The sequence below is a fragment of the Monodon monoceros genome, unplaced genomic scaffold (assembly GCF_005190385.1).
Source record: "Monodon monoceros isolate NGI ecotype Baffin Bay Population unplaced genomic scaffold, NGI_Narwhal_1 Super_Scaffold_9, whole genome shotgun sequence".
Lineage (NCBI taxonomy): Eukaryota > Metazoa > Chordata > Mammalia > Artiodactyla > Monodontidae > Monodon > Monodon monoceros.
In genome coordinates, this window is record NW_021703786.1 from 22,299,361 (window position 1) to 22,323,252 (window position 23,892).

At 36.3% G+C, this 23,892-nt stretch overlaps 1 protein-coding gene across 3 annotated transcripts in view; it reads left to right on the top strand.

The window, feature by feature from the left end:
* Window positions 1-23,892, top strand: part of TANC2 (tetratricopeptide repeat, ankyrin repeat and coiled-coil containing 2) — a 348,234-nt gene that overhangs the window by 63,223 nt on the left and 261,119 nt on the right. The gene's annotated exons all lie outside the window — the stretch shown is intronic.

Below are 23,892 nucleotides of genomic sequence, written 5' to 3' on the forward strand. Positions count from 1 at the left end.
ATGACATACAGAGTTCAGATTTTCTTGTTTGAGGAAATATTTGTTTAAATATTAAATACTTAATTTTTCTGTGCTTTAAAAAAATTAGCAAAAGATTAAGCCTGAGTTTAAAATCTATTTATAATGTTTTATTCTATACTAATGACATGTTGTATGTGATAAGAATTAACAAACTACATGGCTGTTTGCTACTGTGTTGGATTACCTCACCCACTTTACTGTAGACAGAAATAAGAAGAATCAGCATTCATCTTACTAGTCTGCAGAGTGCTTATATTTTATATTTTCAAAAACTCTTTCTTTTAGACAAAGCAAATTCATTCTATCTTCTCCCCGAAAAGAAAATATAACCTTTTCATCTGTACTGTATTCCTTGATTTATCGAATGACACAGAAGAATAATAGGGATTTTCATGTGCCAAATTTAGTGACAATAGATGACTAACTATAGATCGAAATACACTGTATTATTAGAATGTTTCATGTATCTAAAATGTTATATAACCCTGATGGAATGTTGCAGATGAAACAAAGAAATCTGATTGGTTCCTCACAAGACACAGCAGCCTTGAAATCCATTCTAACCAGAGGCTTCTACAGCAGCCTGGATGGTTAGTTAACATCACAGTAAAAACAGAAGAATGCCTTGGAGGGGTTTGGAAGAGAAAATGAAGTTGTTAAAGCACTTTGATAATCCTTATTCTTGAGCATTTTATGTCCTTGTGGGTTTTTATCCCCTTCAGACTCTGTTGTTGTTCATTGTTATTTCAAGGAAGTGTTATATTCTATTAAGTTAACAAGCTTTCTAAATAGTATTATTTAATGAGCTAGAAGAGTCTCTCTAAAAGGAGTTTTATGTTAAGTGGAGTGGGTTAATGAATAATATAATTTCAGAACATTTATTAAATATGGATGAGTGGAACTTATTGGGGGAGGGGGAAGGATGGGATGGAAAGAGTTCTGAAGAACAACAGGACACTAATAGAAACTCTTTGGCCCTACCCTTTCCCATCATATTAAAATTGCATTAGATAGTTTGTCATCTAAGACTTCAGTGATGCTTGGTGAGGGCACATTGTTATTGACATTCAAACAGCAGGCTATTGCAAGTCAAAACAGGTGAAGACTTGTTTGCTGTCCGCTGGTTACTAGAAACACCCTTGAGATGTGAGAACAATATATGTTAGCTTTTAAGTATTTATTATTCTTGGCTAGGTGGCCTGCTGGAATATAGGTGTAAATTACAGTACCAAATATCCAACCCTTTTATCCTTTTACAGAACATATTTAAAATACACTTGTAGTTTATTCTATTAAAATTGGAAAAGTCTTATATTTAAACAGTAATAGGTCAACATCATTTATAGGACTTGGGGGAAGGAAAAATTACTGTGAGCAGGAATGAGCATTTATATTAAAAAATAATTATTAATTTCAATTATTATATTGAAAAGAAGTAGAGAAGCATCATTTTAAAAGCATATTTAAAGAGTATATCTATGTATTGTTATATTCTGATACAAACCAACTATATCTTTTAGTTCCATTTCTGTGCTTCTTTCGTAAATTATCCGATATGCTAATAGAGTCAGGCTGAAGGCAGCTGGCGGCTAGTGTTACAAACTGAAAACAAAATGGCTGGCAAGGATTAGTACTGTAAATTTGCAGTAGAGAGCTGGATGCAATTAAGATATCTTTTGTTGAAGGAGAATGTTGCAAAGTAAGTTGACGACTGAATGACTGTTGTATTAGGTGCTTTGACAGTAAAGAAACATCATTTTATTAAAGAAAACGTACAAATACTCTTACAGAATAAAAACAAAAGATTTTACGCTATAGAGAATAATCATTTTCGACTAAGCAATAAAAAAACTATTGCTAATATTCGTTTAACCATCTTTGTATTTATAATTCTAAGATCCAGGTAGTTTCTTAGGGTATTATTTATGATTTCACAGTAACAGTGTAGTTAAGAATAAAAGGGATAAAAAATGAAAACATTTTTAGAATGGGGTGAAATTTAGAGATAAGTTTCTGGGAGTTTTATTTATTCTGGGAGTTTATTTTAGTATTTGCTTTGTGTTACTACAAATAATGCTGCAGTGAATATCCTTACATACATATCTAGGGGCTCTACCTAGAAGTGGAATTAACCAGATGTAGATTATTTGCATTTTCAGTTTTATTAGATAATTTCTCTCCTGTGTCACTATATCAGTTTACACTCTTCTCAGAAGTGTTTGAGACTTCCTGTTTTGCCATATCCTTTCCAACATTCACACGGTCAGACTTCTCCATTTCCCCCATTCTGGTAGATGAAAGGTAATACCCTACTGCTTTAATTTCTCTTTCCCTAATTTTTAGCAAGGATGAATATCCTTTCATGTGGTTATTGGCCTTTCACATTTCCTCTTTTGTTAACAGCCTTCTCATATCCTTTATGCATTTTCTCATGGATTATTTATCTTTTTCTTATTGAATTGTGAATATTCTTTATATATTCTAGGCAGGGTTCAGCAAACTATATAGCCCATGGGTCAGATCCAGCCCACCACCTGTTTTTGTGCAGATAGTTTTTACATTTATTTTAAATGATTCAGAAAAAATTAAAATAAGAATAAAATGTCATAATGTGAAAATTTATGAAATTTAGATTTCAGTGTCCATAAATAAAGTTTTACTGGAACAGAGCTTTAGCACTACAGTGGCAGAGTTGAGTAGTTGCAACAGAGAACATGTGATCTGCAAAGCCTAGAATATTTGTTCTCTTTACAGAAGTTTGTAGACCCTTACATTGATCCTTAGTCTGTGATGTTTAGGGCAGATATAATCTCTCAGTCTCTATCTGGTCTTAAAACTTTGCTTTTGGTTATGAGACTAAAACTCGAAACCCCTGTTGAATAGAAGTTAAAATTTTTAATTTATTCATATTTGACATTCTTTTCCCCCATTTTGTTTCACAAATCTGTCCTTAAAAGATTGCCAATATATACTCCTGTATTTTCTTAAAATGGTTAAAGTTGTGTTTTTCAGTTTCAGATTTTTAGAACATTTTGGTTTTCTTTTTTTCCATTTAATATTTGGTGATGAGATTATGGTGAGAGAAGAGGATATAATTATTTTTTCTTATATGGAGAAAGACAATTTTCCCACCTTATTTGTTGTTGAGTAACCTTTCCTTACTCCAGTGTTTTATAATACTATTTTCTCATATACACAGTTTCTTTATTTTTATGCAAGTCTGTTTTCTGGTTTTTTATTCAGTTCCTTGCTTATTCTTTGATTAAATATTTCTATATTCTACTCGATCCTCATGATCTCTATTATTCAACCACTTCATCATTGTATTCACGTTTCCAAAGTTCCTTGGGAGAAAAATACAAACTGGTAATACTCTAGTCTTACCTTACCAGTGGCATGTTTAGGGAAAGGAATATTGTTTTTGAGTTTTGTATATTATGTATATCAAGGTCATATTGTTAGCTTTAATAGCATTTTTTCCTTAAAGCATTTTGATCTTTTTTTTTTAACATCTTTATTGGAGTATAATTGCTTAACAATGGTATGTTAGTTTCTGCTTTATAACAAAGTGAATCACTTATACATATACATATGTTCCCATATCTCTTCCCTCTTGCGTCTCCCTCCCACCCACCCTCCCTATCCCACCCCCCCATCCCACACCTTTAGTTGGTCACAAGAACTGAGCTGATCTCCCTGTGCTATGCAGCTGCTTCCCACTAGCTATCTATTTTACATTTGGTAGTGTATATATGTCCATGCCACTCTCTCACTTTGTCACAGCTTACCCTTTCTCCTCCCTATATCCTCAAGTCCATTCTCTAGTAGGTCTGTGCGTTTATTCCCGTCTTGCCCCTAGGTTCTTCATGACCTTTTTTTTTGCTTAGATTCCATATATATGTGTTAGCATACAGTATTTGTTTTTCTCTTTCTGACTTACTTCACTTTGTATGACAGACTCTGGGTCCATCCACCTCACTACAAATAACTCAATTTCGTTTCTTTTTATGTCTGAGTAATATTCCATTGTATATATGTGCCACATCATCTTTATCCATTCATCTGTTGATGGACACTTAGGTTGCTTCCATGTCCTGGCTATTGTAAATAGAGCTGCAGTGAACATTTTGGTACATGACTCTTTTTGTATTATGGTTTTCTCAGGGTATATGCCCAGTACTGGGATTGCTGGGTCATATGGTAGTTCTATTTTTAGTTTTTTAAGGAACCTCCATACTGTTCTCCATAGTGGCTGTATCAGTTTACATTCCCACCAACAGTGCAAGAGGGTTCCCTTTTCTCCACACCCTCTTCAGCATTTATTGTTTGTAGATTTTTTGATGATGGCCATTCTGACCGGTGTGAGATGATATCTCATTATAGTTTTGATTTGCATTTCTCTAATGATTAATGATGTTGACCATTCTTTCATGTGTTTGTTGGCAATCTGTATATCTTCTTTGAAGAAATGTCTATTTAGGTCTTCTGCCCATTTTTGGATTGGGTTGTTTGTTTTTTTGATATTGAGCTGCATGAGCTGCTTGTAAATTTTGGAGATTAATCCTTTGTCAGTTGTCTCATTTGCAAATATTTTCTCCCATTCTGAGGGTTGCCTTTTTGTCTTGTTTATGGTTTCCTTTGCTGTGCATAAGCTTTGAAGTTTCATTAGGTCCCATTTGTTTATTTTTGGTTTTTTCCCATTTCTCTAGGAGGTGGGTCAAAAAGGATCTTGTTGTGATTTATGTCATAGAGTGTTCTGCCTATGTTTTCCTCTAAGAGTTTGATAGTGTCTGACCTTACATTTAGGTCTTTAATCCATTTTGAGTTTATTTTTGTATATGGTGTTAGGGAATGTTCTAATTTCATTCTTTCACACATAGCTGTCCAGTTTTCCCAGCACCTGTTACTGAAGAGGCTGTCTTTTCTCCATTGTATATTCTTGCCTCCTTTATCAAAGATAAGGTGACCAGATGTGCGTGGGTTTATCTCTGGGCTATCTATCCTGTTCCATTGATCTATATTTCTGTTTCCGTGCCAGTTCCATACTGTCTTGATTACTGTAGCTTTGTAGTATAGTCTGAAGTCAGGGAGCCTGATTCCTCCAGCTCTGTTTTTCTTTCTCAAGATTGCCTTGGCTACTCGGGGTTTTTTGTGTTTCCATACAAATTGTGAAATTTTTTGTTCTAGTTCTGTGAAAAACGCCAGTGGTAGTTTGATAGGGATTGCATTGAATCTGTAGATTGCTTTGGGTAGTAGAGTCATTTTCACAATGTTGATTCTTCCAATCCAAGAACATGGTTTATCTCTCCATGTATTTGTATCATCTTTAATTTCTTTCATCAATTTCTTATAATTTTTTGCGTACAGTTCTTTTGTCTGCTTAGGTAGCTTTATTCCTAAATATTTTATTCTTTTTGTTGCAGTGGTAAATGGGAGTGTTTTCTTAATTTCACTTTCAGATTTTTCATCATTAGGGTATAGGAATGCAAGAGATTTTTGTGCATTAAATTTTGTATCCTGCTACTCTACCAAATTCATTGATTAGCTCTAGTAGTTTTCTGGTAGCATCTTTAGCATCCTCTATGTATAATATCATGTCATCTGCAAACAATGACAGCTTTACTTCTTCTTTTCCGATTTGGATTCCTTTTTCTTCACTGATTGCTGTGGCTAAAACTTCCAAAACTATGTTGAATAATAGTGGTGAGAGAGGGCAACCTTGTCTTGTTCCTGATCTTAGTGGAAATGGTTTCAGTTTTTCACCATTGAGGATGATGTTGGCTGTGGGTTTGTCACATACGGCCTTTATTATGTTGAGGAAAGTTCCCTCTATGCCTACTTTCTGGAGGGTTTTTATCATAAATGGGTGTTGAATTTTGTTGAAAGCTTTCTCTGCATCTATTGAGATGATCATATGGTTTTCCTCCTTCAAGTTGTTAATATGGTATATCACATTGATTGATTTGCGTATATTGAAGAATCCTTGCATCCTGGGATAAACCCCACTTGATCATGGTTTATGATCCTTTTAATTCTGTTTGCTAGTATTTTGTTGAGGATTTTTACATCTATGTTCATCAGTGATATTGGCCTGTAGTTTTCTTTCTTTGTGACATCTTTGTCTGGTTTTGGTATCAGGGTGATGGTGGCCTTGTAGAATGAGTTTGGGAATGTTCCTCCCTCTGCTATATTTTGCAAGAGTTTGAGAAGTATAGGTGTTAGCTCTTCTCTAAATGTTTGATAGAATTCGCCTATGAAGCCATCTGGTCCTGGGCTTTTGTTTGTTGGAAGATTTTTAATCACAGTTTCAATTTTAGTGCTTGTGATTGGCCTGTTCATATTTTCTATTTCTTCCTTGTTCAGTCTTGGAAGGTTGTGCATTTCTAAGAATTTGTCCATTTCTTCCAGATTGTCCATTTTATTGGCATAGAGTTGCTTGTAATAATCTCTCATGATCCTTTGTATTTCTGCAGTGTCAGTTGTTACTTCTCCTTTTTATTTTCTAATTCTATTGATTTGAGTCTTCTCCCTTTTTTTCTTGATGAGTCTGGCTAATGGTTTATCAATTTTGTTTATCTTCTCAAAGACCAGGTTTTAGTTTATTGATATTTGCTATCATTTCCTTCATTTCTTTTTCATTTATTTCTGATCTGATCTTTATGATTTCTTTCATTTGCTAACTTTGGGTTTTTTTTTTTTCTTCTTTCTGTAATTGCTTTAGGTGTAAGATTAGTTTGTTTACTTGAGCTGTTTCTTGTTTCTTGAGGTAGGATTGTATTGCTATAAACTTCCCTCTTAGAACTGCTTTTGCTGCATCCCATAGGTTTTGGGTCGTTGTGTTTTCATTGTCATTTGTTTCTAGGTTTTTTTATTTCCTCTTTGATTTCTTAGGTGATCTCCTGGTTATTAAGTAGTGTATTGTTTAGCCTCCATGTGTTTGTATTTTTTACGTTTTTTTTTCCTGTAATGGCTATCTAGTCTCATAGCATTGTGGTCAGAAAAGATACTTGATACGATTTCAGTTTTCTTAAATTTACCAAGGCTTGATTTGTGACCCAAGATATTATCTATCCTGGAGAATGTTCCATGAGCACTTGAGAAGAATGTGTATTCTGTTGTCTTTGCATGGAATGTCCTATAAATATGAAGTCCATCTTGTTTAATGTATCATTTAAAGCTTGTGTTTCCCTGTTTATTTTCATTTTGGATGATCTTTCCATTGGTGAAAGTGGAGTGTTAAAGTCCCCTAGTATTATTGTGTTACTGTCGATTTCCCCTTTTATGGCTGTTAGCATTTGCCTTATGTATTGAGGTGCTCCTATGTTGGGTGCATAAATATTTACAATTGTTATATCTTCGTCTTGGATTGATCCCTTGATCATTATGTAGTGTCCTTTGTCTCTTGTAATAGTCTTTATTTTAAAGTCTATTTTGTCTGATATGAGAATTGCTACTCCAGCTTCCTTTTGATTTCCGTTTGCATGGAATATGTTTTTCCATCCCCTCACTTTCAGTCTGTATGTGTCCTAGGTCTGAAGTGGGTCTCTTGTAGACAGCATATATATGGGTCTTGTTTTTGTATCCATTCAGCCCATCTGTGTCTTTTGATTGGAGCATTTAATTCATTTACATTTAAGGTAATTATCGATATGTATGTTCCTATTACCATTTTCTTAATTGTTTTGGGTTTGTTTTTGTAGGTCTTTTCCTTCTCTTGTGTTTCCTGCCTGGAGAAGTTCCTTTAACATTTGTTGTAAAGCTGGTTTGGTGGTGCTGAATTCTCTTAGCTTTTGCTTGTCTGTAAAGCTTTTCATTTTTCCATCAAATCTGAATGAGATCCTTGCTGGGTAGAGTAATCTTGGTTGTAGGTTTTTCCCTTTCATCACTTTAAATATGTTCTGCCACTCCCTTCTGGCTTGCAGAGTTTCTGCTGAAAGATCAGCTGTTAACCTTATGGGGATTCCCTTGTGTGTTATTTGTTGTTTTTCCCTTGCTGCTTTTAATATGTTTTCTTTGTATTTAATTTTTGATAGTTCGATTAGTATGTGTCTTGGAGTGTTTCACCTTGGATTTGTCCTGTATGGGACTCTCTGTGCTTCCTGGACTTGATTAACTATTTCCTTTCCCATATTAGGGAAGTTTTGAACTATAATCTCTTCAAATATTTTCTCAGTCCCTTTCTTTTTCTCTTCTTCTTCTGGGACCCCTATAATTCCAATGTTGGTGTGTTTAATGTTGTCCCAGAGGTCTCTGAGACTGTCCTCAGTTCTTTTCATTCTTTTTTCTTTATTTTGCTCTGCAGTAGTTATGTCCACTGTTTTATCTTCCAGGTCACTGATCCGTTCTTCTGCCTCAGTTATTCTGCTATTGATCCCTTCTAGAGGTTTTTAAATTTCATTTATTGTGTTGTTCATCACTGTTTGTTTGCTCTTTAGTTCTTCTAGGTCCTTGTTAAACCTTTCTTGTATTTTCTCCATTCTATTTCCAAGATTTTGGATCATCTTTACTATCATTAATCTGAATTCATCTTCAGGTAGACTGCCTATTTCTTTTGTTTGATCTGCTGGGTTTTTACTTTGCTCCTTCATCTGCTGTGTGTTTCTCTGTCTTCTCATTTTGCTGAACTTACTGTATTTGGGGTCTCCTTTTCACAGGCTGCCGGTTCGTAGTTCCCGTTGTTTTTGGTGTCTGTCCCTAGTGGCTAAGGTTGGTTTAGTGGGTTGTGTAGGCTTCCTGGTGGAGGGGACTAGTGCGTGTGTTCTGGTGGATGAGGCTGGATCTTGTCTTTCTGGTGGGCAGGTCCACATCTGGTGGCGTGTTTTGGGGTGTCTGTTACCTTATTATGATTTTAGGCAGCCTCTGTGCTAATGGATGGTGTTGTGTTCCTGTCTTGCTAGTTGTTTGGCATAGGGTGTCCAGCACTGTACCTTGCTGGTCGTTGAGTGAAGCTGGCTCTTGGCATTGAGATGGAGTTCTCTGGGAGATTTTTGCCATTTGATATTACGTGGAGCTGGGAGGTCTTTGTGGACCAGTGCCCTGAACTTGGTTCTCCCACCTCCGAGGCACAGCCCTGATGCCTGGCTGGAGCACCAAGAGTCTTTCATCAACATGGCTCAGAATAAAAGGGAGAAAGAATAGAAAGAAAGAAGATAAAATAAAATGAAATAAAGTATTAAAAATAAAAAATAATTATTAGGAAATAATTTTTAAAAAGTAAAACAAAACAAAACACACAAAAAACGGACAGACAGAACCCTAGGACAAATGATAAAAGCAAAGCTGTACAGACAAAATCACACACAGAAGCATACACATACACACTCACAAAAAGAGAAAAAGGTAAAAAAATATACATATCTTTGCTCCCAAAGTCCACCTCCTCAATTTGGGATGATTCGTTGTCTATTCAGGCATTCCACAGATGCAGGGTACATCAGGTTGATTGTGGAGATTTAATCCACTGCTCCTGAGGCTGCTGGGAGAGATTTCCCTTTCTCTTCTTTGTTTGCACAGCTCCTGGGGTTCAGCTTTGGATTTGGACCCACGCTGCCTGTAGGTCGCCTGATGGCATCTGTTCTTCGCTCAGACAGGACGGGGTAAAAGGAACAGCTGATTCGGTGGCTCTGGCTCACTCAGGCGGGGGGTGGCGGGGGAGTGATATGAATGCGGGGCAAGCCTGCGGCGGCAGAGGCCAGCATGACGTTGCAACAGTGTGAGGCGCGCCGTGTGTTCTCCCGGGGAAGTTGTCCCTGGATCACAGGTTCCTGGCAGTGGTGGGCTGCACAGGCTCCTGGGAGGGGAGGTGTGGAGAGTGACCTGTGCTTGCATGCAGGCTTCTTGGTGGCTGCAGCAGCAGCCTTAGCGTCCCATGCCCGTCTCTGGAGCTCCTTTAAGCGGTGCTGTTAATCTCTTCTCCTCGTGCACCAGGAAACAAAGAGGCAAGAAAAACTCTCTTGCCTCTCGGCAGCTCCGGACTTCAACATTTTGATCTTGAATTTTTATTTTCATTGCCATCACTATCAAAATCGAATAATATAATAAAGATTAGGTACTGACAAGGGCATGGTATTGTGCTGAGTACTTGAAAAAAAGTATGTATATATAAATATAAACCAGTAGCAACAAAGTATTATTTACGGATATAGGATAAATAAAGAATAATTTATTTGAAAAAGAATTGAAGAATATTTAGATAATATATGATTTGGGGGCTTTTTAATTACTTTGGGTTTTCAGTGTGAATACATTTTTTTTTTCATTTTGCAATTTTATTTATACTGGGCTTTTACTTAAATCATCTCTAGCTGATAACCATGGCTCCCTGTATCTATAATCCCCTTGTATGCATGCACTACTTTTAAATTTATGTTGCTGTTTGCAACCCACAGATGACGAAGAGAAGTGGGTGGTACTCAGTGAGTTAGGGAATTTGTTCATAGGAAGTTCCTGCTGAGGAGTAACAGGCTGGGGTGAAGCCAGGCCTTTGTGCACTCCCCCAGTTGATTCCCTATCTGCTCCTGTAGTAGTACTGATGTTCTACACTCATCGACCGAGGTTGCATTGCAGCTGGGCTAACGTGGCCATGTCAGTGTCAATACATTTAAACATACTTATCAGTCAAAACAGAAAGATGCTGCGCCTTGGGGATGAAGTGGGGAAGGGGAGATTTGAGTTTTAGTCTGTCAGTAGCTATCTTTCTTTTTAGGGAGTAAGAGGAATAAATATAAAGGTTTATTTTATTGTGAGCTATATGACATAAAATTCTCTATTACTAGTGCATTTGAAACTTATCCCCATATATGAAGGCAGGAATTTTGGATGAAGACCATTTTATCCTGACTCCACAAGTATATAGTAGTTGTTTCTTAGGTTTCTGCTCTAGGTATCCTGAGAGTAGAGATCAGAAAATGAAAGAAAGCCAGTATTAGGGAAACAAAGGAAGAACTAATTAGAAATGAAGCTGGAAAAGTAGAACCTTATAGATCATGTTAAGAATTTTTATCTGTTCTGATGGGAGATCGTTTAAACATTTTAAACATTAAATGGGATAACTACTAGATTTGCATTTCTAAATGATTACTCAGATGCTTTGTGGATAAACATTTAGAAGAGAATCAATATAGGAATGGATACAGGTTGGATATGGAGTCGGGAGGATGGATTCAAGAGACATTTAAGAAGGAAAATCAATAGTATTTGGTGATGAATTCATTGAGATGGGGAACTCTGATAGAGAGTATCAGGTCTGAAGGGTGAGGGGAAGGTCAGAATTTCACATTTGGATATTTCGAGTTTGAAGTATATTTAAGACATTCAAATACACATTGCAAAAAACAGTTGTTATGTAGATGGAGCTTTCCAGTTTTCACGCAGATAGATGAATGAGGAGCTCCCTAATAGAATAATGGATTTTAAAGTAGAACATAAATATTTGGGTTGAGAATTGAGAATCAGTACAGAACTCTTATTTGAGAGTGACTAATTTGGTTTTCAAGGGATTAAATAATTTCATTTCTGGCTGTTCATGTTTTCCTCCATCTGGTTCTAGATCTAGAAGTTGATGAGGCTCTAAATAGAGGTGAAGATCGTCAGATTTTAATTGACTCCTTGGTTACAGTGGCTTATTTTTTCTCCTTCCCAATCTCCCATCTTCTATTCTCTGTCTTGGTTAATGACATTATAATCAGTGCAGTGGAATTCTCAAATCAATAATTCTAAGGCATCCTTAGAATTTTTTCCTTTTACTCATTTCACTCATGCAAATTAATTCATTCAAGAGCTATTTTTTGAGCACCTATTATGTGTCAGATACTGTTATAGGCATGAGGGATAGAACAGTGAATACAAAATTATTTACCCTCATGGAACTTAAATTCTAGTGGAGAACATGGCCAAAATTAAGATAAATAAGCAAAATGTAGAATACGTTAGTGATAACTACTAAGAAAAATTAAGCAGGGAAGGGAGAAAAAAGTCTATCTGTGTAAATATGGTGTGTGTGTGGGGGTACAGTTTTAGATAGGGGTGGTGAGGGAAGGCATTACTGAGGGGAGGTTTAGGTGTCTCCCTGAAGGAGAAGAAGCAACAAGCCATACTGATATCTGAGAGAAAAGTATTCCAGGCAGAGGTCTTGATATGGGTATATTCTTGGAGTGTTTAAAGCACGGTGAGGGGAACCAGTATGCTTCCAGAAGCAAGAGAGAAGCCAGAGAGGCAAGAGTAGTAGGAGGTGAAGTCAGAGAGGGGATGGGGGGCAGATCATATAACACCTTGACCTAAGGACTTTGACTTTTACTCTTATTAAGGTGGGAAATCTTTGACGGGTTTTCAGGAGAGGAATGTCATGGTCTGATTTGTGTTTTCACAGAACCATTCTGCTTGCTCTGTTGAGACTAGATTGAAGCCAGGCTGGGGCAGAAGCTGAGAAACCAGGTTGTAGATGAAGGTGGCTTGGACCAGTAGCAAAGGGTGAGAGATAGTTTTGATATGTTATGAATGTATGGCTGACAGGTTTTACTGTTGGTTTGTCTGTGCAGTGTGAGAGGAAAAGGTGGGTTAAGGATGACTCCAAGGTTTTTGACTTGAGCAGCAACTGAAAGAGTGGAGTTGCTGTTTACAGAGATGAAGAAGATTGTGAGAGGAGCAGGTTTATGGAGGAATATTAAGACATTAAATCTTGAGATGTTTATTTGATATTCAAAGTAGAGAGGTAGGGTAGGTAACTCTATAAATACGGAATTAGTTCATGGATGAGGTCCAGATAGAGATATAAATTTGGAAATCATCAGCATATAGATGAAACATAAAACCCTGGATCTGTTCGAGATAACCAAGGGAATGTACGCAGCAAAGAGTACAGATTAGAAAACTGAGCCCTGGGGCAGTACAACATTTAGAGATGGGGGAGATGAAAAAGAACAAGCCAGGGAGACTGAGAAGGAGGAGGCACAGAGGTAGGAAAGTGTGGTGTCTTGGAATTTAAGTGAAGACAAAGCTTCAGGGAAAAAAGAATGATTAACTGCATCAAATGTTGTTGATAAGTCAAAAAATAAGAAAACTGAGAAATGACCATTGGATTTAGCAATGGACTTTATAGGCGATCCTGGTAAGTGTGAATATTCTGGAGTGGTGTGGGCAAATGCCCGATGGGAGTGGATTCAAGGAAGAAAAGGGAAAGAAAATTGATGATAGTTATTAGAAACAGCTCTTTTAACCGGCTACAAAGTCTTTATACTTCTAAGTCCCAAATAGTCCATGAACCTACCTTTTCCTCTTTATTCTTAATGTTAATGCATTTACTCAGGCTTTCCTTTCCTGCGGACTTACTTCAGCGATCTCTTTCCCTTTAGCCTGTGACCCCATAGAGCCAACTTGTATACACATGCCAAGTTTATCTTCTCAGAACACTAGTCAGATCATGCTCCTTCCCTGCTTAACGCCCTTCATTTTCTTCCCCACACTTAACAGGATAAAGGTCAAATTGATCATCGTAATTATGCCGTTTGTGATTTTGCCTCTGCCAACTTTTCTACTTTTATGTTCTGCCTCTTCCCCATACTTTTCTGTTCTCTAGCCATACCAAACTCTTTGAATTTCCCTAAATGCACTATGTTCTTTTACTCCTGTCTTTGCAAATAAAATATGGTACTGTTTTGGAACAACCCTTCTCATACTTTAGAAGCTGTGGCTTCCCTGAGACTCAGGTTAATAGGAAGAAGCAGAGGCTATTCTAGATTTTAGAATCTTAGGAAACTTTACATTTAGATGAAATAATCATCTCAGTAATGTAACTTATCAAGCCCAGTACAGAGATGTACATTCAGACTAGTTAACTGTAGGTTAAACTCTTCTCCACTTTACTATCCCAGTTTAATCTACAACCCCCTGCGCAAGTCACCAAAGTAAATTATAATAAAAAATAAACAGAGGAGATCAGAGAGTGAACTTGTGAATATAATCTTTGTCCTCAATTGAGAGATCATATCCTTCTCTGTAGTTAGTATCTTTGACCTACAGCATCTGTCTGTTAGCACTGGAAAATTTCAGGTGGATTCAATTCATCACTGTATCACAGCACCACTTAATCTCTACTAACGTTTCCCAACTTCGGCTGCAATTTGTAATCATCCAGGGAGCTCTAAAGAAATATTCATGCCTGGGTCTCCCTCTCAGTGATTCTTGATTAATTGATCTGGGGGAGTAGCTTGAGCATTGAGGATTTTTCACAATCCCTGGATTCCTAGATCATTCTGATATGCAGCCAAGATTGAGACCCATATGTATGCTCTTCAGCATCCAGTTTCAACAGATAAGAACACTAAATATGAATAAAGTATGTGTGTGTATATATACAGTTATTGTTGACATTCAGTTATATTTTTAACTATTATAAATTGCTCTGCTGGACTTTTTTTTAAAGCTTCAACTTCACAGAATGTTAAAAAAATAATAAATTGACAAAAACAAACCCCAGATTCCTTCTGGCTCTGTCATTCTATGAATCTAAGAAGTACTTATGTGTAGAGATATCTGTCTTACTAGGAAACTCCATGTGGAGAAAACTGTTAGATCAAGCTCAAGAATTTAAGTGAGCTATACTGAGCACCCAGTTTGAGGGGAAGAAGTTTGAAATCAGAGATTATTTCAAATTCACCTTGGAATTTTTTCATCTTTTTTTTTATATCCTACAACCATATTGTTAGAGCTCCTTAACATGTCATGGTATGTTTGTATATAGATGTGAATAAACTGTATTCCCTTTTGCAAGGAGGTGACCTAGAATGGAGAAGAGAACAGGCCTTAGAATCAGGCCATTTCAGATCCTGGGTCCTGCACTTACTAACTCTACAGTTGTGACCATTTTTGCTTAAAGTCTCGACTCCTGTTTCCTGATGTAGTAAAAAGAAAACTAATATTTATCTCATAAGGTTTTTTTTGTTTTAATTTTTGGCTGCATTGGGTCTTCATTGCTACATGCTTTCTCTGTTGCGGCGAATGGGGTCTACTCTTCGTTGCGGTGCGTGAGCTTCACATTGTGGTGGCTTCTCTTGTTGCGGAGCACGGGCTCTAGGTGCATGGGCTTCAGTAGTTGTGGCTCGTGGGCTCTAGAGGGCAGGCTCAGTAGTTGTAGCGCATGGGCTTAGTTGCTCCACGGCATGTGGGATCTTCGCAGACCAGGGATCAAACCCCTGTCCCCTGCATTGGCAGGCAGATTCTTAACCACTGTGCCACCAGGGAAGTCCCGTCTCATAAGGTTTTACTGAGAATTGAACTACATAAATTCGTAAAACACTTATCATAGTGCCTGACATAGTAAAGACCAAGTAGGTAATGACTTTTTTCATTAATGTTGGCACAGTCTAAGAAGCTTGAGCTTCACTTTTTCCTTTTCAGTTACGTAGGATATTTATTTAACTAGTTTCATGCTATTAATTGTATGTATTCTTGAAATGATATGGTGAGGATGGCAATTTGGCTGTGTCTTCCTCCCCGAAACCTATAATCTCAGTCTAATCCCAATCTAATCATGAGAAAAACATTAAACAAACCCAGCTGAGGGACATTCTACAAAATTCCTGACCATTACTCCTCCAAACTGTCAAGGTCACCCAAAACAAGGAAAGTCTGATAAACTGTTATAGTCTGAGGAGACTTAGGAGACAGGATGACTAAATGTAATATGGTATCATGGAATGGAAAAAACATTAGATAAAAACTGAGGAAATCTAAATAAGTATGGACTTTAAAATAATAATGTCAATATTGATTGATTAGTTTGGACAAATGACTAGACTAATCTAAGATGGGAAACCAGGTTTAGGGTTTATAAGATATCCCTGTACTATCTTAGCAACTTTTCTGTAAATCTAAAACTATTCTAAGATAAAAAGTTTACTTTTAAAAACAAAAAATATATAATTGTAGACACCTTTGTTTTTAACAGAGTTACTCTATTAATTTAACTCAGTGTTAGGCTTGGTATGTTGTATATTCATTGTGCACCTTGAAAGCATAGTAATCAACTTTTAAACTACTGACATTATTACTGGTGATTGCTCCATTTACAATTAGCAAGTCTACCTTGTTTCCCTGTTATTAGTCATCATCATTGATGTATTAGCTACATCATGAGAATCAGAACATTCTGTGTTTAGCAGAACTTTTCTTGAGCTACAGATCAGACTTTCTAGGACATTTTGGATGCCTTAGGCAAATATAAATTAATAACTTATCATAGAGAAGTTATTATTTTTTAATTTAGAGTATACAAGCTAGGTCTATGAAAACCTGTGAACTTGGCAGTTTTATATTCTGGCAAACTTTGAAAATATTTTATAGTATACTTTTGAAAAGTGTTAGCTGTAGTACTGATGGCATGTTAATCAGTATATTTTATTTGGTGTAGAATGCTTCCTTTTCTCTTTAAAGAAACTCTGTATATGTTTTCTTAAGAACTAAATAAACTTTTAGGTGGGTCTGGGATTCCCTATGAAAATTTTTATTGATAAATAAACATCATGGAGATAGATATGGTGGATAAGGTCATAGTGCTTTCGAATGATGCCGCTCATCTTTTCTTTTCATAGAAATAGTTTGGATAAGAAAAGAGGAACACTGAACTCCTAAAACTGTATCTCAAACCATATCAATACCACTTTTTGGTTTTTTCCTTGAACTTAATTTGATGAATACATTAATTTTAGAGCTGGCTCTTGACAAAGTTAATTCAACTGTTGTTTTTTCTTTTCAAGGAATACCTTTTGACTCCCAAGTTGGCACTGAAAATACCAATATGAAAAAGGCTTTCAAAGGCACACTTAGAACATTTTACAGTCCAGAGATAGTCATATAAATAATTATTATACAGTGTGGCAGTGCTATAAAACAGATATGTATAACATGCCTTGGAAGCACAGAAGAGGGAACATTTAATTGTTTCTGATAGGCCTCCAGAAAGTCTTTACAGAGAAAATTGGAAATGACATTTAAGCCATCTTTTGGTGAAAGGATGTTGTTGATCATGATGATGATAGATAAAGAGTACAGTTATCATTTAGTAAGTGTTTACTTAGTGCCAGATGGCATGCTGTGTTTTATATTACTACATTTGTTTCTCACCACAACTCAATAGGGTATTACTGTATCAATTTCACAGAAGTATGTAGATGAGTGATCATGACTGTGTTCTAATAAAACTTTATTTATGGGCACTAAAATTTCAATTTTATACAGTTTTTATTTGTCACAGAATACTATTTTTTAAACTGTTTTTCAGTTATTTAAAAATGTAAAAACCATTCTTAGCTCACTGGCTGTCCAAAAAAAGGCAGCAGGGTAGATTTGGCTTATGGACTAGTTTACTGACCTCTGGTTTATATGATGAAGGGGATTTATTGGATTATATAACTGTAGTCCAGAGATAGAGTAGTTTTCGTCAGTAATTCAGTGTCAACAAGGATCTTAGTGTCTTCTGTCTCTCTGCCATAATTTTCATAGTGTTAGCTTTATCCCATAGTTTATTCCCCTTGTGTTTACAAGATGGCCGTCAGAATATCCAGGGTCTCCATGTGTTATCTTCCATGTCTAGGGAGAGACAAGACCTTTTTCAGAAGCTCTTTCTAATCTCTCTTGAACTTAATCCCATCAGGTTTTACCCCTACCACTCCACAGGAACCATACTAAATCATCTACATTGACAAATTCAGTGATCAATTCTCACTATTCATATTACTTGACCTGGCAACATCTGATCTTTTCCCTTCCATGAAACTCTTTAGTTGACTTCTCTACTCTTCTAGTTTTGTTCCTATTCTCTGGCCACTACTTCTTATTGTCTGCTGGTCTCTCCTCATACCTGCAGCCTCGACATGTTGAATTCAGCCCCAAGGCTTACACCTCTGACCTCTTTTCTCTCTCTCTGTCTCTCTACTATCTATACTCCCTTCCTTGGGAATGTCATACACTTTATTTATTTATTTATTTATTTAATAGTCAGGCTATAGTTTATTACAGCAAAGGGATAAAAAGCAGGATCAATAAAGGAAAAAGGTACATCAGGCAGAAGCTGAAGGATACCAGGTATAAGCTTCCAAGAATCCTCTCCCAGTGGAGTCACACAGGACATACTAAATCCCCCAGCAATGAACTGGAGAAACACATGCAAAATGTTTTCTGCCAGGGAAGTTTGCTTGAGCCTTTTTAGGCTCAAGGGTTTTTATTGGGGTAACTTCAGTGCTGATTGCAGTTACTGAAACTTCATACCCCCCAGAAGGAAAGCAAGTGTTCATCATAAATCACATTTTTTACACACACTGTCCACACAAGCTGGTATAATGTGGTTCAAGACCTCAAGCATGCACAGTGCCCTAATCAGTTAGTAGCATAGGGAACATTCTAAGACCTCAGTTCCTAGGAGCCAGCCAAAGGCTAGTTATACAAGTAAGCCCTTCTGAGAATGTACAAGATTTGAGTAACTCAAGGCTGCTGGGTTAATTCTTTACTTCACAGATAGGTATCAAATTATCATGAACTTAATGTACTATATATACATACCTGATAAAGCAGTACATTATAAAATACATATATCAAATTATTAAATTATAATTAAATGTAAATAAATATATCATAAATGTTTTATGACATATCATATATATGATAAGCAGCACATTAAATGCAAGGTATTATTATTATTACAAATGAGTAATGAGGGCTAGAGCTGTCCTAGGGTGTGACTGAGCAGAGTAATAATGGACATTTGCAAGGCAACTCCTCAGAGCAGTGAATGGGAGGCTGTGAAAAAATCCCACTGAAGAGTTTTTCTCTCTGATAGAGATAATTTTGTCACTAGAACCATTTTGTCCCTCTCCAGTTTGTGGGAATGTCATACACTTTAAATGTAATTTATGTAATGATGGCATATGTATGTCCATCTCTGCTTATTTGTCTGTTAGGCATCTCAGACTTAGTATGTCCAAAACTGAGCTCCATATACTCTTCTCATCCCCAAACCTATTCTCTCTCAGTCTTTCCTATCTCATAAGTTGCAGATCCATTGTTTGGGCCCCAAATAGCAGAGTTACCCCTGACTTCTTTCTGTATCTTTCTCTTCTGACAGCAGATTCTCTCCACTGTTCCTTCAGAATATATCCAGAATCTGACCTCTCCTCACAACCTCTACTACTCACTTAGTCCAGGTGTTTATCCTTGTCCGGTTTTTTCAGCAGCCTCTTAATTGGTCTCTACTTCTGTCCTCTTCTGTTCACTTCAGTTCCAAACCACTACCACCACCATCTTAATGATTTGTTTGTTATAGTAAAAAGACAGTGGAGGGTCTGGAAATGAAGACAGATTTTTGAAACCAGACACTTTAAATTTTAGGATTGCTACTTACTAGCAGTGTGATTTTGGGAAAGTCACTTTTCTTCTCTGAATGTGTCTTACATTTAAATGGGCATAGGGCTTCCCTGGTGGCGCAGTGGTTGAGAATCCGCCTGCCAAGGCAGGGGACACGGGTTCAATCCCTGGTCTGGGAAGATCCCACATGCCGCGGAGCAACTAAGCCCGTGCGCCACAACTACTGAGCGTGTGCTCTGGAGCCTGTGAGCGACAACTACTGAGTCCGCCTGCGGCAACTACTGAAGACCGCGTGCCTAGAGCCTGTGCTCCGCAACGAGAGAAGCCACCGCAATGAGAAGCCCACACACCGCAACGAAGAGTAGCCCCTGCTCGCCGCAACTAGAGAAAGCCTGCACGCAGCAACGAAGACCCAACACAGCCAAAAATAAACAAACAAAATAAATAAATTTATTTTAAAAAACGGGCATACTACTTGTTTCATTGAATTATTATTAGTATTAAATGAGATAATGTTGTAAAGACCTTACTGACCCCATAGCCAGCAGAGAATAGATACTGAACAAATTGTAGTTCTTTTCTCTTTTCTACACCAAACAGATGAGCTGCTTTTCATCTTTTCTGGTTATCATCGTGCATATGTAGCCAAGGAACATCTTCTGTATGTACCTCTTCATAAGTGGACCTTGGCTAATAAACAAATCTAGCTTATGTTCTTGGTCCATACTTTTGCATTTTCATTACATTCCATATATGTCCTCCAATTCATGTCTCCCTTTGTTGGCATTAAGTGTATACAGTTCTTACAGATTCATACCTGAATAGTAAAAGAGACCAGAGTTCATATCTGAATAGTAAAACTTTAATCTATATGTATAATAGATTATATGTATATAGTTTTAATACTTCCCACTCCTTCTATTAAGGTCATATATTTACACTTCTAAAGGAGGATTGAAGACAGTCAACTTCAAAATCTTAATTCATAAAATCTAATATTTATTCTGGCACATTATTTAACTGAGAATACTAAAGATGGGCTGGGGCTACCAAATTCAAGGTCACTTAAGTTGTTTATTTTTCAACTGTAATATTTTGATCCTGGACTGAGGAGAATAATCACTTGAAGTAGCTTCTACTTGCAGGAAAGAAAACATTTGTCTTGGAATTAGGCACTTTCTTATAAGCCTTTCTCTAACTTAAGTTTCTTCATAGGAAAACACTAAATATGGAATATCCCTATGTAGTTGGTATTTTTTTTACTTAGACTATTTTAGTGCATTTATGACCTGAGTTGAAAGCTGTTCACACTATGAAGTAAATATTCCTATGACATTTTTCCCTTTTAAATAATGGGACGAGGAAGTCTATTAAAGGTGTATTGTTTTATATTATTTGCTGGATTTAATTTAGTATGCTGATAAAAAACAAATGTTCTCTGATGAGAACAAATCTAGGAAACCTAAGCTCTAATTTTAAAAGCTAGCACTTAAATTGGACAGTCAGGTCTTTTTAAATTTTGTACCCATTACATTGAAGAAAGTCTTTTAACTCAAGCTTGATGAGTAAATTCTAACTTCACAGACACAGCCCCTTTCTCCCCTCTGCACTTCAGGGTGAGGTAATGAGTCTTATGCAAGTAACTTGACTTGCTTGATGACTGAAGGTCTTCTGTTTTGTCCATAAATGTAGATGTATGTATTATGTGTGGGAGGTCTTATCTGTACTGAAGGAATTGTGTTTTAAGCAAAGCAAAAATAGGCAAAGTACTGTACATCATTGCAGTCTTGCTGTTTTGGATAATGGAGCCATTGATTGCATAGCATACCACAAGACACTTTTAAAGAGCTTGAACTTCTTTTCTATACCATCTTGGGTCAATGGTGAGTTTATTATTTAAAAAAAAATCTTTAGCTGTTTACTTTTACCTGAGAGTTAATCTCAACTCTTATGACTAACCTCCACTAGAGTAAGACATGGTTAAGATTTCAGTCGTAGAGGAGTGAATTGCTCAAATTTACTGCAGTGTATTTCTAATTTAATTTTTTAAATTCAGGCAGTTAAAACATTTTACATTATGATGGTATCAAAATTGGTGACTTTTTGTCTTGCCATTGGCTGGCTGACTCAAAACTGTCTTAAACCATTTCTTGTCTGTAGTTTTCCTGTAGGTTGTTTTATTGATATGCTGACATACTGCAGATCGTGCAAATTTAATTTGTTTGAAGCCTTGTTTTTTTATTTCTTTTTCTCCTTTTATTATTTAGAAAGACATCCTGGTGAGGGGAAATGTCTGTATTTTATTCATATTACTTCTCACATGCTTCAAGGGCATGTTTTGATGTTAAAACAGAGAATGTGATGCATGTATGTAATTTTATCCATGTGGAAAATGAAATTTTAAGATAGGCCTGAATACAAGTGTTGCTCATTGTAATTTATTCCCAAGTAAAAGAGAAGAAAGAAATTTGCATTAAAAAATTAGATGATCAGTAGGAAGGGAAATTGACTAGGACTGTATTTACACATCCTGATCCCTGATATAAGATGCCACAGATTTCTGGTATAGTTTTATCTTTTCATAAAATGAATTTTTGTTTCACAATAATTTAGGACCTCATAATACTTTATTTTTTTTCTTTACCTGTTGAGAGACCTGGATTGTTTGACCTGTAGAATTTCCCACAATCAGTATTTTGTTGATTATACACTCAGGAACAATTCAGCATTTTCTTCTGTTCTTTGTTTTTCCTGGAAACTGACAGCTAGTTTCAGAGGTTTGACTAGACTCAGGTTTGATTGCTTTGGCAAAACTGTAGTTGTGTTCCTGTCATTAGGAGGCATATAACGTCCAGTTTTTTCTCTTTTTTGATGTTATTAGCCATTGATGCTCGATGGCTGCAGAGATACTAATTACTTGCAGTTTGTGAAATGGTGATATTTTATCTTTTGTTTCCCATTTATTTGGAATAATTTTATAGAGAGAGCTCTCATATACTTTTTGGCTACTAGTACAGTTTATATAGGGAATGTAGGATGAATTGCTGATTCTTTCTTTTCCACAGTTTTCAAGATAATGAACTGGGCCCCTCTCAACCTCAGAAGGTGACCAGTTAGTGTGGTAGTGCTGTGGTTTGTTTGTTTTGTTTTGTTTTTTTTAAAAACATTATGATCTATAGTCAATTGTACATTTAGTTAGTTAGTTCTCTGGTAGAGCTAGGAAGAGGCCCATGGGACAATATTCTCTGAGTTCTTGAATGTTGATGAGCTTCTTCACTGTGTTTTTTTTTGACATGACCTCAATTTTACATTGTCTTTAATAGCTTCTTTACTGTTGCATATGTCAGGGTGTTCCAAGTTCATCTAGTACTTTTCCTTTGCTAAACCAGCTGGTTCTTTAAGAAGTTCTGCTTTCTTTTAATGGAGAATGGCATTTCAGGATAACAGTCTGGGCCCTAGGAGTGGTTAGTACTACTTGATTAGTCAAGGTGTTAGGTGTTTTAAGTGGACAGAGCTAGGATATACATGTGACTTGTAAGACTGTACTGATGTTTCCAATATAGATTCAATACTAAAGAGTTTCTACTTAACTTCTTCTGTATTCTTATATCTATAGTTCCTTTCTTCCACCCAGAGAATTCTGTTTCTCAAGGAGATGATACCATTAGAGTATCCCATAATTATTCATTTGCTTTATCCCTCTTTTTAAGTACAGTGGTCTCACAACATTACAATTACCAATTTTGATTTCTGAAATCAGTTACTTTTTGTCTATTCTTTCTTCGTTTGTTTTGGCTGTACTGTATCTTCATTGTCAGATCTTATAGCCATTACATATTATAATCTCTCCGTTTAAAACTCTCATTTAGTCTTTTTTTTTTGAACTTTTATTTTTTTTACACAGCAGATTCTTGTTAGTTATCTATTTTATACATATTAGTGTATATATGTCAATCCCAATCTCCCAATTCATCCCCCCCTGCCCCCACTTTCCCCCCTTGGTGTCCATACATTTGTTCTCTACATCTCATTTAGTCTTAATTCTACAGTCAGTTGTATATGTATGCTCACCACCAGTCCTTATTTAATGTCTCTCTAGTCACTTTGGTTGCCTAAAGTTAGTTTTCTGGTAGAGCTAGGAAGAGGCCCATGGGAACAATATTCCTTGAGTTCTTGCATGTTAGTAATAGTTTTTCTTTACTCTTTATACTTAAAGGTAAGTTTTACTGGTTGTAAAGCCTTTGGTTCAATTTTTTTTTCCTTGTGTGTTTTAAGTATATTATTTTGTTTTCTTCTGTTGTTTTCCCTTATTAATCTTGTGATGTATTTGCCTAAATGCCCAAAGGATTCTTTTTCCGTTTAAAGTCCATTAGTTTTAGTAGAAAATGTCTTGGTGCATTGATCTGAGTTGATTAAGTAGGACACAGGATGCTCTTGAAATATGTAGTTTCAAATATAGATGTATATATATATATGTGTGTGTGTGTGTACATGTATAAATGTATTTATACACACATA